Here is a 10,734-nt window from a genome sequence, read left to right on the forward strand (position 1 = left end):
TAGCTCAAAAAACATTGAACAACGAATACATGAAAAGTTAAAAAAAAAAAAAAACTACATATATTCACACTAAAATGCTTTCTTCCCCCTTCATCTACCAAAACACAAATGCTCTCGTACATAGCAGCTCATGCAAATAATCAAGGAACATATGCCTTCCAGCCCCATAAATAGTCAACTTGAAATTTCATGTGGGGCTCACCTAGCCATCGCCTGCTACACATTAAACAGATCCCCTCCCACTTTGTCATAATGCTGGTTGTACATAGTCATTTATAGCCTAAAGCCACTTTTCACAATTGGCACTACTCTGGTGTCAACTGTTGAAATCCGTTTGCCAAAACACTGCCTCGTACGAGGCTCTAGTTTGTTGTCGAAGCACTGCTCTTTGTCGTGAAAGGACAGTTTACCATTTTGGGCCAAGAACTGGATTTATAAGTGTTTATGTAGCAATTTGTAAAATAGCATTTTAAGATGACTTCTGCGTCTATGTTGTTAGGACAATATTTGCCTGCCGCAGAATGATGAATTGGAAAAAGCATGAGCTTTGGTGTCAGATAGACACAGGTTTGTATATGTGCTGCCGAAGCGAGCACGATAGACACAGGTTTGAATCCCAGCTTTGCCATTTACTGTTTGTGTGAATTTAACTTGAGTCTCAGTTGTGAAAAAGAGCCAGTAAAATATTGTCATGAGGGTTCGATTAGATGACATATGTAAGGCTCTTAAAGAGACTTAGTAAATCGTGGCTACTATTACTTGTTATTAAAACACCATTGCATTGGGGGCGCCTGGGTGGCGCAGTCGGTTAAGCGTCCGACTTCAGCCAGGTCACGATCTCGCGGTCCGTGAGTTCGAGCCCTGCGTCAGGCTCTGGGCTGATGGCTCAGAGCCTGGAGCCTGTTTCCGATTCTGTGTCTCCCTCTCTCTCTGCCCCTCCCCCGTTCATGCTCTGTCTCTCTCTGTCCCAAAAATAAATTAAAAAACGTTGAAAAAAAAAATTAAAAAAAAAAACAAAACACCATTGCATTGCCCAAGACTGCAGGAAAAAAAAAAAAAAACATGTTTAAACACTTGGGATAAACCAAGGATGCTATATTCATGGCACCCATGCCACTTCTCCCTATTTCCACGCATGGAACAGACATCATTAATCAATAATCATACTTTTTCCCAATGAGGCTAAACTTGCCCTCAGAATCTTCAACACAGTGTTACAAGCAACCACCACTGCTATTTATTAAACAAATAAAAATACAACTTTTTAAGTATATGTATATCCCATGTAATGTTTGGGACATGCTTAAACTAAATATGTATACTAAAACTATTATACCAAGATAGTATTTGTAGTTTTCTGCAATTTAAATGTAATGGAAAACCTTGTGTTTTATCTGGCAACTGCTGCTGTTTGCATGTTAGTTGAATCTGATTTGCCATCCCTGACCTCTACCTTAAACTTGACTTTGGGGGCACCTGGGTGGTTCAGTCAGTTCGGCATCTGACTTCAGCTCAGGTCATGATCTTGCAGTTTGTGGGTTCAAGCCCCATGTGGGGCTCTGTGCTGACAGCTCGGAGCCTGGAGCCTGCTTCAGATTCTATATCTCCCTCTCTCTCTGCCTGTCTCTCTCTCTCTCCCCAAAATAAATAAATGTTAAACAATTTTTAAAAACCCAACTTTGGGCTGTCAAATGATAAAGACTCAATTATAACTAGTTTGGGGGATAAAAAGTACTGTATTGGCATACATGGCTGGGAATTGCAGGGTGGGTCTAGCATCAGACACTGGATTCAAGAGCTCAATCAGTATATGAAGTCTCTGTCCCTCTCTCTGGCTTCAGACCTGCTTCCCTGTTGGCTTCTTTCAGCAGCCTGGCTCTCTCCACCCGGCAGGGAAGAAGTCTCCCCAGGAACAGATTTATTTATTCCCAACTGAACAACAAGGGAATTTCTTTTTCCCAACTTCTTTTTATCAATCCAGGCAATTCTGATTGGCCTCGCTTAGGTCTTGTGCTCACTTCTATAACTGTTGACATACAGAAGGGCATGGGTCTTTGTGTATTGGGGGGAGGAGGGGTTAGATTAAGGTACTTCAAAGGATAGTCCCACCAGGATCACCTGACATGGGAGAAGTACCATTCCCTAAAGAAGCAGGCTGTGCCAGGCAGAAAAAACCTGACAGCGGTCCAATTCCATTCTGAATTGTCTGGGTGTTGTTGTTGTTGTTGTTATTGTTTGGATTAGAGAAAGTCTTCAATATACAGGAAAGTCACAATCTATAATTGAGATACAAATGTGCAATCAACTGTAGTAAGCCCAAGGTGTGAGGGCACTTCTGATGGCAAAAAACCCAAGTGACGTCACACTAGCAAATGTCTTGTTGCACAAAAATGCCAAGAAAAATAGAGATTTTGTGAATGATTGACAGGGACAGTAAGAATTGCTGGCAAATGCTCCTTAGGGAAGCATTTTTGACTCAGGGTTGGTTTTTAAACAGTTCTGAAGCATGGAAAAATCCCATGTTTTTCTCACGCCTTTGAAGCTCCTGACTGTCAGCACCCAAAGGACTTAAAACAAGGTGCTTTAAAGAGTTCTCCTTCCTCCAGCGTTTGGAACTGTACAGTGTGGGGAGTAGAAGCGAGGCCATGTAGTGAGACCACCAGGGTTTGAATCCCAGCTCCACCACCTGCTGGCTTATGAACTTGGGCATGTTCTCTGATAAGGCAGGTCCAGAACTCCTGCAATGAGGTGAGCTGCCCTTGAGACAAGAGTCATCTCCAGGACAGGAAGGGAAGGTTTGGGCAACAAGGTCCAAGAGCAAAAAAAGGTCTCCATAGAAAGGGCTGTGGACAGGGAAGATGACACAAACTGAAAAGACCACCCATTTAAGAAAGTGAGCCCTTGCCACACCCATCTTCATCACCATGTGGAATCCTGGGATCTTGTGGAATACTTTGTATACGCACTGTCTATAACAGAAGATCTCGAAGGGGGAGTTATTCAAAATGCTATAGGGAAACAGAAGACATGGGGAAGAAGGGATAAGTCCTGAGGGTCTTGAATATATATTTGCCCCAAAAAAGTGACATCTAAGTCTGACACTGAAGGCTGAGTATGAATCCACCAAGCAGAACAGAGAGGCATCAGCCATGCAATCATGGAGGCATGAATATGCATGGTGACATCTCCCAACCTTTTTTGACTCTTAAACCCCACATGCTACATGCTCAAAGGCCCTCCTGCTCTGATTTGAAAGGGAAAATAGGTAATTTTATGTGTTGGTTTTCTCTAAAAAGTTAAGAATCAAAACAGACACCATTATCTTTTTCAATGACACAAATCTCCTAAGACATCATTATGAATCCCAGGAGAACCACTTGGAAGCTCTTAGACTCTGGCATGTCTGGACAGTGTGAGAAGTGTGGGTATACTAGACTAAACAGGGAGTGGGGGAGCAGCAGGGAAGGAACCCACAAAAACAAAAGTACCTGGACTGCAAGCCCTTACATGCTGTGTAAGACTAATAACTTGTTTCTAAGAAATAGAATATGGCAAAGGTAATGGGATATCATTTCAGAGGTTAGGTTACTAAAAGACTGTGTCCTCTGTCTTGTGGGCCCTCTCTTGCCTTCTTGCTTGCTCACTCTGATGGGAGCCAGCTGCCATGTCTGAGCCACACAGGAAGAGGCCCACATCACAAGGAGCTGAAGAGGTGCTCCAGCCAGCAGCCCGGGGTGAGCTGAGGTCCTTAGTCCACCAGCCCATAGGCTACGAGTCTTCCCAATAACCACAAAAGTGAGTTTGGAAGCAGATCCTCCCTCAGTCAAACCTTCAGATCAGACTGTAGCCTGGCCAATGCCTTGACTCTAGCCTTCTGAGAGACCTTGTAGCAGAGGCATGTAACTTAGTTATATGCAGATTGAGTTGGGGTAATGTGTCCCACAGCAATATACAACTAACATAGTCACTAACATTTATTAGCTCACACCCCCTTCCAAGCACTTTGTTCGTATTGTCCATGCGTTAGTGATCCCATGCATTCTTTAGGGGGAACTGTGTGAGGTACAGTAATGATCCCATTTTACAAATGAGCATCCTGAGGCTAAGCTGGGTTAAGGAACTCTTTCAAGGTCAAACAAGTACTAAGTGGTTGAGCTAGGATTCTAATTTTAATCTTTCTTACCCCAGAACGTTAATTCTGAGGCACTACACTTTATATTGTCTTAAATGCAGCAAAGGTCTGTGGAGGTAGTGGGACAGGAAGGAGGTGGGGAGTCGTGGGCTTCCAGAAAACCCCTCATTAAGTCTACAGAAAATTGGAGGAGAGTAACTAAGAGCTGATAATTTTATTTCACCTTTAAAGGCTGTTAAGCACAACATACTATAATGGAATTAGTGACCTTATTAAAACATTTACTCACACATTACTACTTGATAAAATTATGAGTTAATAAATCTTTTTATACCTACAAATGATACAACAAACCATTCGTCTGAAGGAGAATCATCTGCTTATACCGACTCTCTAGTTTATTTCAGAGGTACTGGGAGTCTTTAAAAAGCCAATCAGATTTTGGGAAGGAAGGGATCTTCTTAAGATTCCCAGTTCTCTGTAATCCAGAAGGACACCGCCAGATGCCCCTCATGCCAGCCCCACCACCCACCATTCCTCTGGCCCACCCACCATCTGTTCATCTGGCATAGTGCTGGGAATGCCCTCCTTAGCCAAAAATATCTTCACAGTTGCCTGGGGAGAATAGTAGGTTGGAGAGAAGTCCAGAAATGGAAGTGAGCAGAAGCAAAGGAAGATCGTCTGCCCTCCAGTTTTGCTGGTGCAATGTGAAACCTTTCAGGGAAGAACAGAAGGCTGGGCATGAAGGGGGGTGGGGGTGGTTCAAAGCACCTGGTAGCAGGTGCAGGTGTCCAGGAGAATGGGGGTGGGGGGAAGGACAGAGCATGTCCAAGATGGCTTCACTAGCCTACAGATAGACATCTCCTTTCTCACTAGGCACATATCAGGTCTCCTGCTTGAGTCCCCTCAAAATCCCCTTTCTGCCACTACTCATCCATCCCTTTTCACCCTTCCATTTAGGAGCTCCTCCCTTCTCCTTAACCATCTCTAACAAAATGGCTGATAGAAAATTTCCCAGAGACACCCTGGAATTAGCCACATATTGTAAAAGGAAGGTAGAAGGAACTTTTGACTGACTAGGATAATTAGAGAGAAGGAGGTGTTGTTAAAACAAAACTAGTCCAAGTGTGGTACAAAATGTATGAGAATGTAAATTTTTTAGTTAAAGTTATTTCCAACATTCAAGAACACATTTGTCATCCTACAGAAGTCATCTAAATGTGTAAACATAATGCCATACTTGAGGAGCACGGAACATGATATAAATTGCTTGAATAAGAAAGTGGCCAAAAGTTTAACATCTGTCAAAAGTGATTAGTCGTGGTTACCTTTTTCTCGGCTGAATTGTTCTTTTGATGTTCCTCATATTAAAACTGGAGCCAGGCTGGGCAGAGGGATAGCACCCTCCCCACGTGCCTGCTCTCCATCTCCTCTCATTGACAGCTACCACCCTCGTGGCAGTGACACATTCTGTGGAAATCAGCAACTTGCTGCAGAGTTAGAATTGGTTGTGCACCTGCTACATGTCAGCAGCATCATATCACCTTCACATACATTTCTTTCAGGCTTCATAATGACCCTAGGGTTTCCACATTTCATGGAGGAAGAAACTGAAGCTTGGTGAGATTAGACAGTTTACCCTGCTAGAAAGCAACGGATAAGGAAGTGAACATAGGCAGCCTGTCTCTGGCATCCACACTCTCAGCCTCGGCGTGGCTGCCTGCCCTGGAGATCTGCTTACCTTTCCTTTCTAGGGTGGATCTCCGTGTCTCTGGGAGGAGTCGTTGGCAGAGACCTAGCTGTGCACCTGACACTGGGCAAACTGCAATAAATATTCATTGCATTAAATCTCAAACAATGGGATTTATCTTAACTATTTGCACATACCCTGACATATTTCCGCTTTATAAATCATAGTCTGTAACCATATTAATCCTCCCCTGAACAGCACAAAAGTAGGTGGCCAGGTGAAGACCTTTTGGCACTGTTTTAGCCTCAGTTGCCCTGAGAGCAGAGTCTCTTTTGATAAGTGGCCCAAGAAAACAGGAAGGGGGGATCCCGGGAGAGAGAAACACAGGAGGAAGGGCAGCTGATTCAAGGGTGAGTTCTGAGTTGGATACAACTATGGGCCACAGGGACTCTGTCCCACCAGGATTCCGGGTACCAGGAAAGACAGAACAGCATTTATCCATAGGTTCCATCCTCCACTGGTCAGGGGTTGCCCCCCTGGGGTACCAATGCCCCTCACCTCCCAGGCTGCACCTACAGGTGTCCCGAATCCGGGAAGCCTGGGCAGAAAGCGAGAGGTATGTGTGGAACTAAGGCACGGCCCTGGCAGATCACATCGCTAGAGAAGTAGGTGGACAAAGAGGATATGGGGCCACCACAGATAATATCCAATACAGGCCTTGTGTGGGCTTGAAGTCTTCAGGAGACACGGCAGGTGCTGGGCTGGAGGGAGGGCAGAGGTACTGGTCGGAATGCCAGATGGTACCGGGAGGTCTAGCCTAGCCCTATTTCAGAGATATTTGGAAAGTGCATTTTTTTTTTCCACTCTCAAATCAACAAATTGGAAGTCTATTCAAATTAAAAACTTCCTTTTAAAATGCAAATAAATGAGAGAGGCCAAGGTTCATTCTACAGGTCATTCAAACCTATTGTGAGTGCTTTAATGAGATTGTCTAGAATCACAGGGAGTCCAGCCAGGAAGCATCAGCTTGGGTGGAAAATAATAGGAGAGGGATAAAGAAGCGTAATAAATGACTGTCGTACCTGGTAAATGTGAAGTAGGGTGCTTCGTGGGCTGAAACCGTGGCCACCCCTTGGAAAGCCTATGTAAATGTATCCGGTGGCCTGAGCAGCGACGTGGAATATACCACTGTACATTAGTATTAAGCCTGCTTTTCTTGAGCTGTCTTCTGAGAAGTATAAAAATATACTTGGAAGGGGCAGATGACACATTCCTTATAACTTCAGAAAAGTTTTAGAATTCTCAGTCTTGTTTACAATAAGCACTTTTTGTTTCCTGGGGAAAGCACTGGGCTATGCAGGTAACTTGGAGTTTGTCAAAACATGACCTCAGTTTTTAGCAAGTTGGTTGTTCAGAGCATAGGTAGGGTGCAGGGGGGAGGCAGGACAACAGGATCCCAGGCTCACACTTCCCAGAAAATATTCTGCTGGAAGAGCTGCGGTCACTGGACGCAGGAGCAGGGAAGGCAACTGGCACCCTCCACTAGTAAGAATTGCAGTACTCAATGGTGGCACACTCTAATAGAACACGTATTGATGCCAGGCGCTGTTCCCGGTGTCTTATACATATTAACGAAGTATGAAATAGGTACTATCATTATCTGTATTTTATGCATAAGAAACTGAGGCACAGAGACACAAAGGAACTTGTCCAGGGTCACACAGCTAGTAAATGCATGGCAGGGCTGTGAATCACATTCAGGCCGCCAACCTGCAGAGTCCCACTCTTGTGCGTCCTGACCATAGACATAGTCAGGGAGACCCATGTGACTCCATTGTTGGGGAAAGTCCGGGACTAGGAGGCAAACACCTGTGAGCACACCAAGCTCAGAGCGCCTGGCAGAGGGGGTGCGGCTGGGGGAAGCCCATGGCATCCTGGGCGTTCATGTTTTTCCAGCAGAAGCCCCACAGAGAAGAAACCCTGGATTATATTCCCTGTGGAAAAGTAGGAATGTGAGCCCTGTAAGGACCTGACTCTTCTTGTCTGCCTTGTGTGGAGGCATGGTTGTGCTTGTGTGCACTGTGTCCCAACACTTGCCCCCACGTGTGCCGCCGCCTTGGTCCAGGTCCCCAGCGAGTCTCACTGGGGCTGCTGCAGTACCTCATCAACGGTTTTATTCTTGCTCCCTTCTGTTTAGCAGACACCATGATCTGTCGGAAATGTCAATGAAGGCATGCCACCCCTTGGCTTAAAATGTTTTAGTGGCCTCCCATTGCACTTTCAGTAAAATCTGAGTCTCTTGCCCTGGCCCAGGGAGGCCATGCACCTTCCTCTCTCACTCTGACTTCACCTCCTGTCCCTTTCCCCATTCCTCTTGGTGAGACAGTCAAACTGGCTCTATTTCCGGGCAGCCCTAGGCCTAATGAGAGGCCTTTCCACAGCCGCCCGTCTTGCCTGGGGCATCTGCCCAGCCCTCAGCCCGGCTGGCTCCCTCTCACTCCCTGCTTTGGTCTGTTTAATTAGGTGCAGATCTGAGTCAGTCCTTCTGTTAAGTATGCAGCAAGTCGTCATGAGGAGACCACGCAAGGCTCTCCCCTCCTTCCCTGAGAGATTATTTGCCTCTCCTTCCTGAACCCTCACTCTCATCCCCCACTCCCCACAGAGGGATCTTGATTGGCTCTAAGGTCCCCTCGGGAAGAATGTTGTGATGTTTCTCCTGCATGTTTTCGGTGTACATAAAAGGCATTTTCGTTCTGTTTCCTGCCTTTTTTACTCAACAGTACGACTGACTTCTGGAGCTAACCACGTCTCTGTTCCTCTGGCCCGCTTCTTCTTAGCGCTCTGTGGTAATCCAGAGCAATCATTCCTAGTAGGGATGCCTGCCCCCCACCCACCCGCCCAACTCCCTCCTGTTATAAACATTATTATAATAAGCATTCTAGAACACGTTCTCTTATGGACCTGAGCACTGTTATTCAGTGGAAGAACATCTGGGAAAAACAATAGCCTCCAGCAATCTGTATCTACACTGCAGACTTGAGTTCAGTGTGCTTAGGAGCCACACAAAGACCTGAAAATGGGGGCACGTTCCAAGCTTGTCTGCTGGGCTAAGAAAGCTCTCTCTTGGCCCTGTTACTGCTCACATTTCTAGGAAGCTGGCCTTCTCTCTTCCCCACTCCAGCCACAATGCCCCCACTGCCTATTCACGCCACTCCCCCTTCTTATGCCCTCACTGTCCATCACTTAGACTCTTCAGGCTCACCTAAGGATGGTCATTTTCCCCTTGGCTGTTGTCCGCCCTGACGCAGGAGCAGCTTCTCATATGCAGGGAACGTGGATCTAATACAGGTTTAGCAGTAATTGTGCGGAAGAAGAGCATCTAATTGAGATAGTCCTGTCATTTTCTTAAAGGTCACCTCCCTTGTGCAACTTCCTGGGCAGTTTCTGAAGCCTCATTTTCTGGGGTATTTTTTTAATGTTTGTTTATTTTTGAGACAGAGACAGATCATGAGTGGGGGAGGGGCAGAGAGAGAGGGAGACCCAGAATCCAAACCAGGCTCCAGGCTGTGAGGTGTCAGCACAGAGCCTGACACGGGACTCAAGCTCACAAACCATGAGATCATGACCTGAGCTGAAGTTGGACGCTTAACCGACTGAGCCACCCAAGTGTCCCCCGAAGCCTCATCTTGATGGCCTGATATTCCTGAGGTCACGTCCCTCCGTGTTCTACCCTAGAAAGAAGTCAGCACCGTCCCCTCCCCTGCTTCCAACCCTTTGTTTTATTGGTTCAGATTCTTCGTCTTGGCTCCAAAGCTTGGCTCCAAAGCACAGTCTGGGAGCCATGCTGCCCTAGCTGTCCTGTGTGAAGTCCCCGAGTGGGGCTCAGGATGTGGTGTCCGCAGTCTCAAGTTCATTTCTTTAGCAGAAGAACAACTAAGCCAACATGAAACAAGGAGGCTTTTTCTGATTTCTGGGACAGCTGCCTCACTTCGATTGAATTATATTGAAATAACTTAGGTTTTAGGGGGATCAAATGAAGAATGTTTTCTGAATGGATTCAAAATCAGCTTCTGTTTGCTTGAAGATTTACAGGAGGTTCATCAGTCAGCCAATAAGTTCTGGCCTAAATTTGTGTCTCCTTTCAAAATGATTTCGAAAGCCCACAGCCCCTTAGCAGATTAAGGGGGAAGTCAGGAGCTCATTCTTTGTAAACCCTGCTGCACATCTGAGCTGGTCGTTAGTGAATTTCAAATAGCAGTTGCAGAAAGAAACCAGTGCAACCCAAGTTTTTCTGTGTCCCTGTTTTCACATTCCCCAGGAGAAACCTAAACTTCTTTTCCAAACCCTAAGGTGTCATTTAGATTGCTGTCAATGAAACTGTGCTCCCTGGAGATGATTTTACTCCGAATCTTTTTCATGTGTGTTTACAGAGGTGCCTGGGTCTGTGACTTTGGTTTTTGAAAACCTAACACCTGGCACAAGGAAATTCCTTAACAATCTCACCACATCTGTGTCCAGACATTGCTGATATCAAGAAAAGAGGTATGTTATGGTGCTTTGTTCTAGTTTCCTCATGTCAGTGAATCAAAGTAAAGATGGTAATGATAAAATAGCTAAGATAAATTGTGTGGTTAATAAGTGCCAGATCCTGTGCTAAACTCCTATAATCTCATTTAATAGTCTAAACTTCCCAGGAGTGACTTACCTAAAGCTTTGAGACCTTGCATAACTTGCCCAAGTTCCAATGACTGGTAAGGGGCAGAGCTCAGTGTAAGTTGCAGTCCAATTCCAAAGCCAATTCTCTTAAGTACTACATGTTTCTCTCCCCTAAAGTACCATCAGAAGGTTCTCAGTATCCTTAAAAAGCCCTAACAAATGGGGACAAGTTTCTTTCATAGCCCATTTTCCTTAA

General features: G+C 45.4%; 1 long non-coding RNA gene across 2 annotated transcripts in view; it reads left to right on the top strand.

Moving 5' to 3' along the window:
• Nucleotides 1–10,402, top strand: part of LOC131486802 (uncharacterized) — a 377,105-nt gene extending 366,703 nt beyond the window's left edge. For both annotated transcript variants that reach the window (XR_009249454.1, XR_009249455.1), the window contains exon 6: nucleotides 10,253–10,402. This is a non-coding gene — a long non-coding RNA (uncharacterized LOC131486802). The remainder of the gene's footprint in view (nucleotides 1–10,252) is intronic.
• The last annotated feature ends 332 nt before the right edge of the window (nucleotides 10,403–10,734 follow it).

Source organism: Neofelis nebulosa, chromosome 10 (assembly GCF_028018385.1).
Source record: "Neofelis nebulosa isolate mNeoNeb1 chromosome 10, mNeoNeb1.pri, whole genome shotgun sequence".
NCBI lineage: Eukaryota > Metazoa > Chordata > Mammalia > Carnivora > Felidae > Neofelis > Neofelis nebulosa.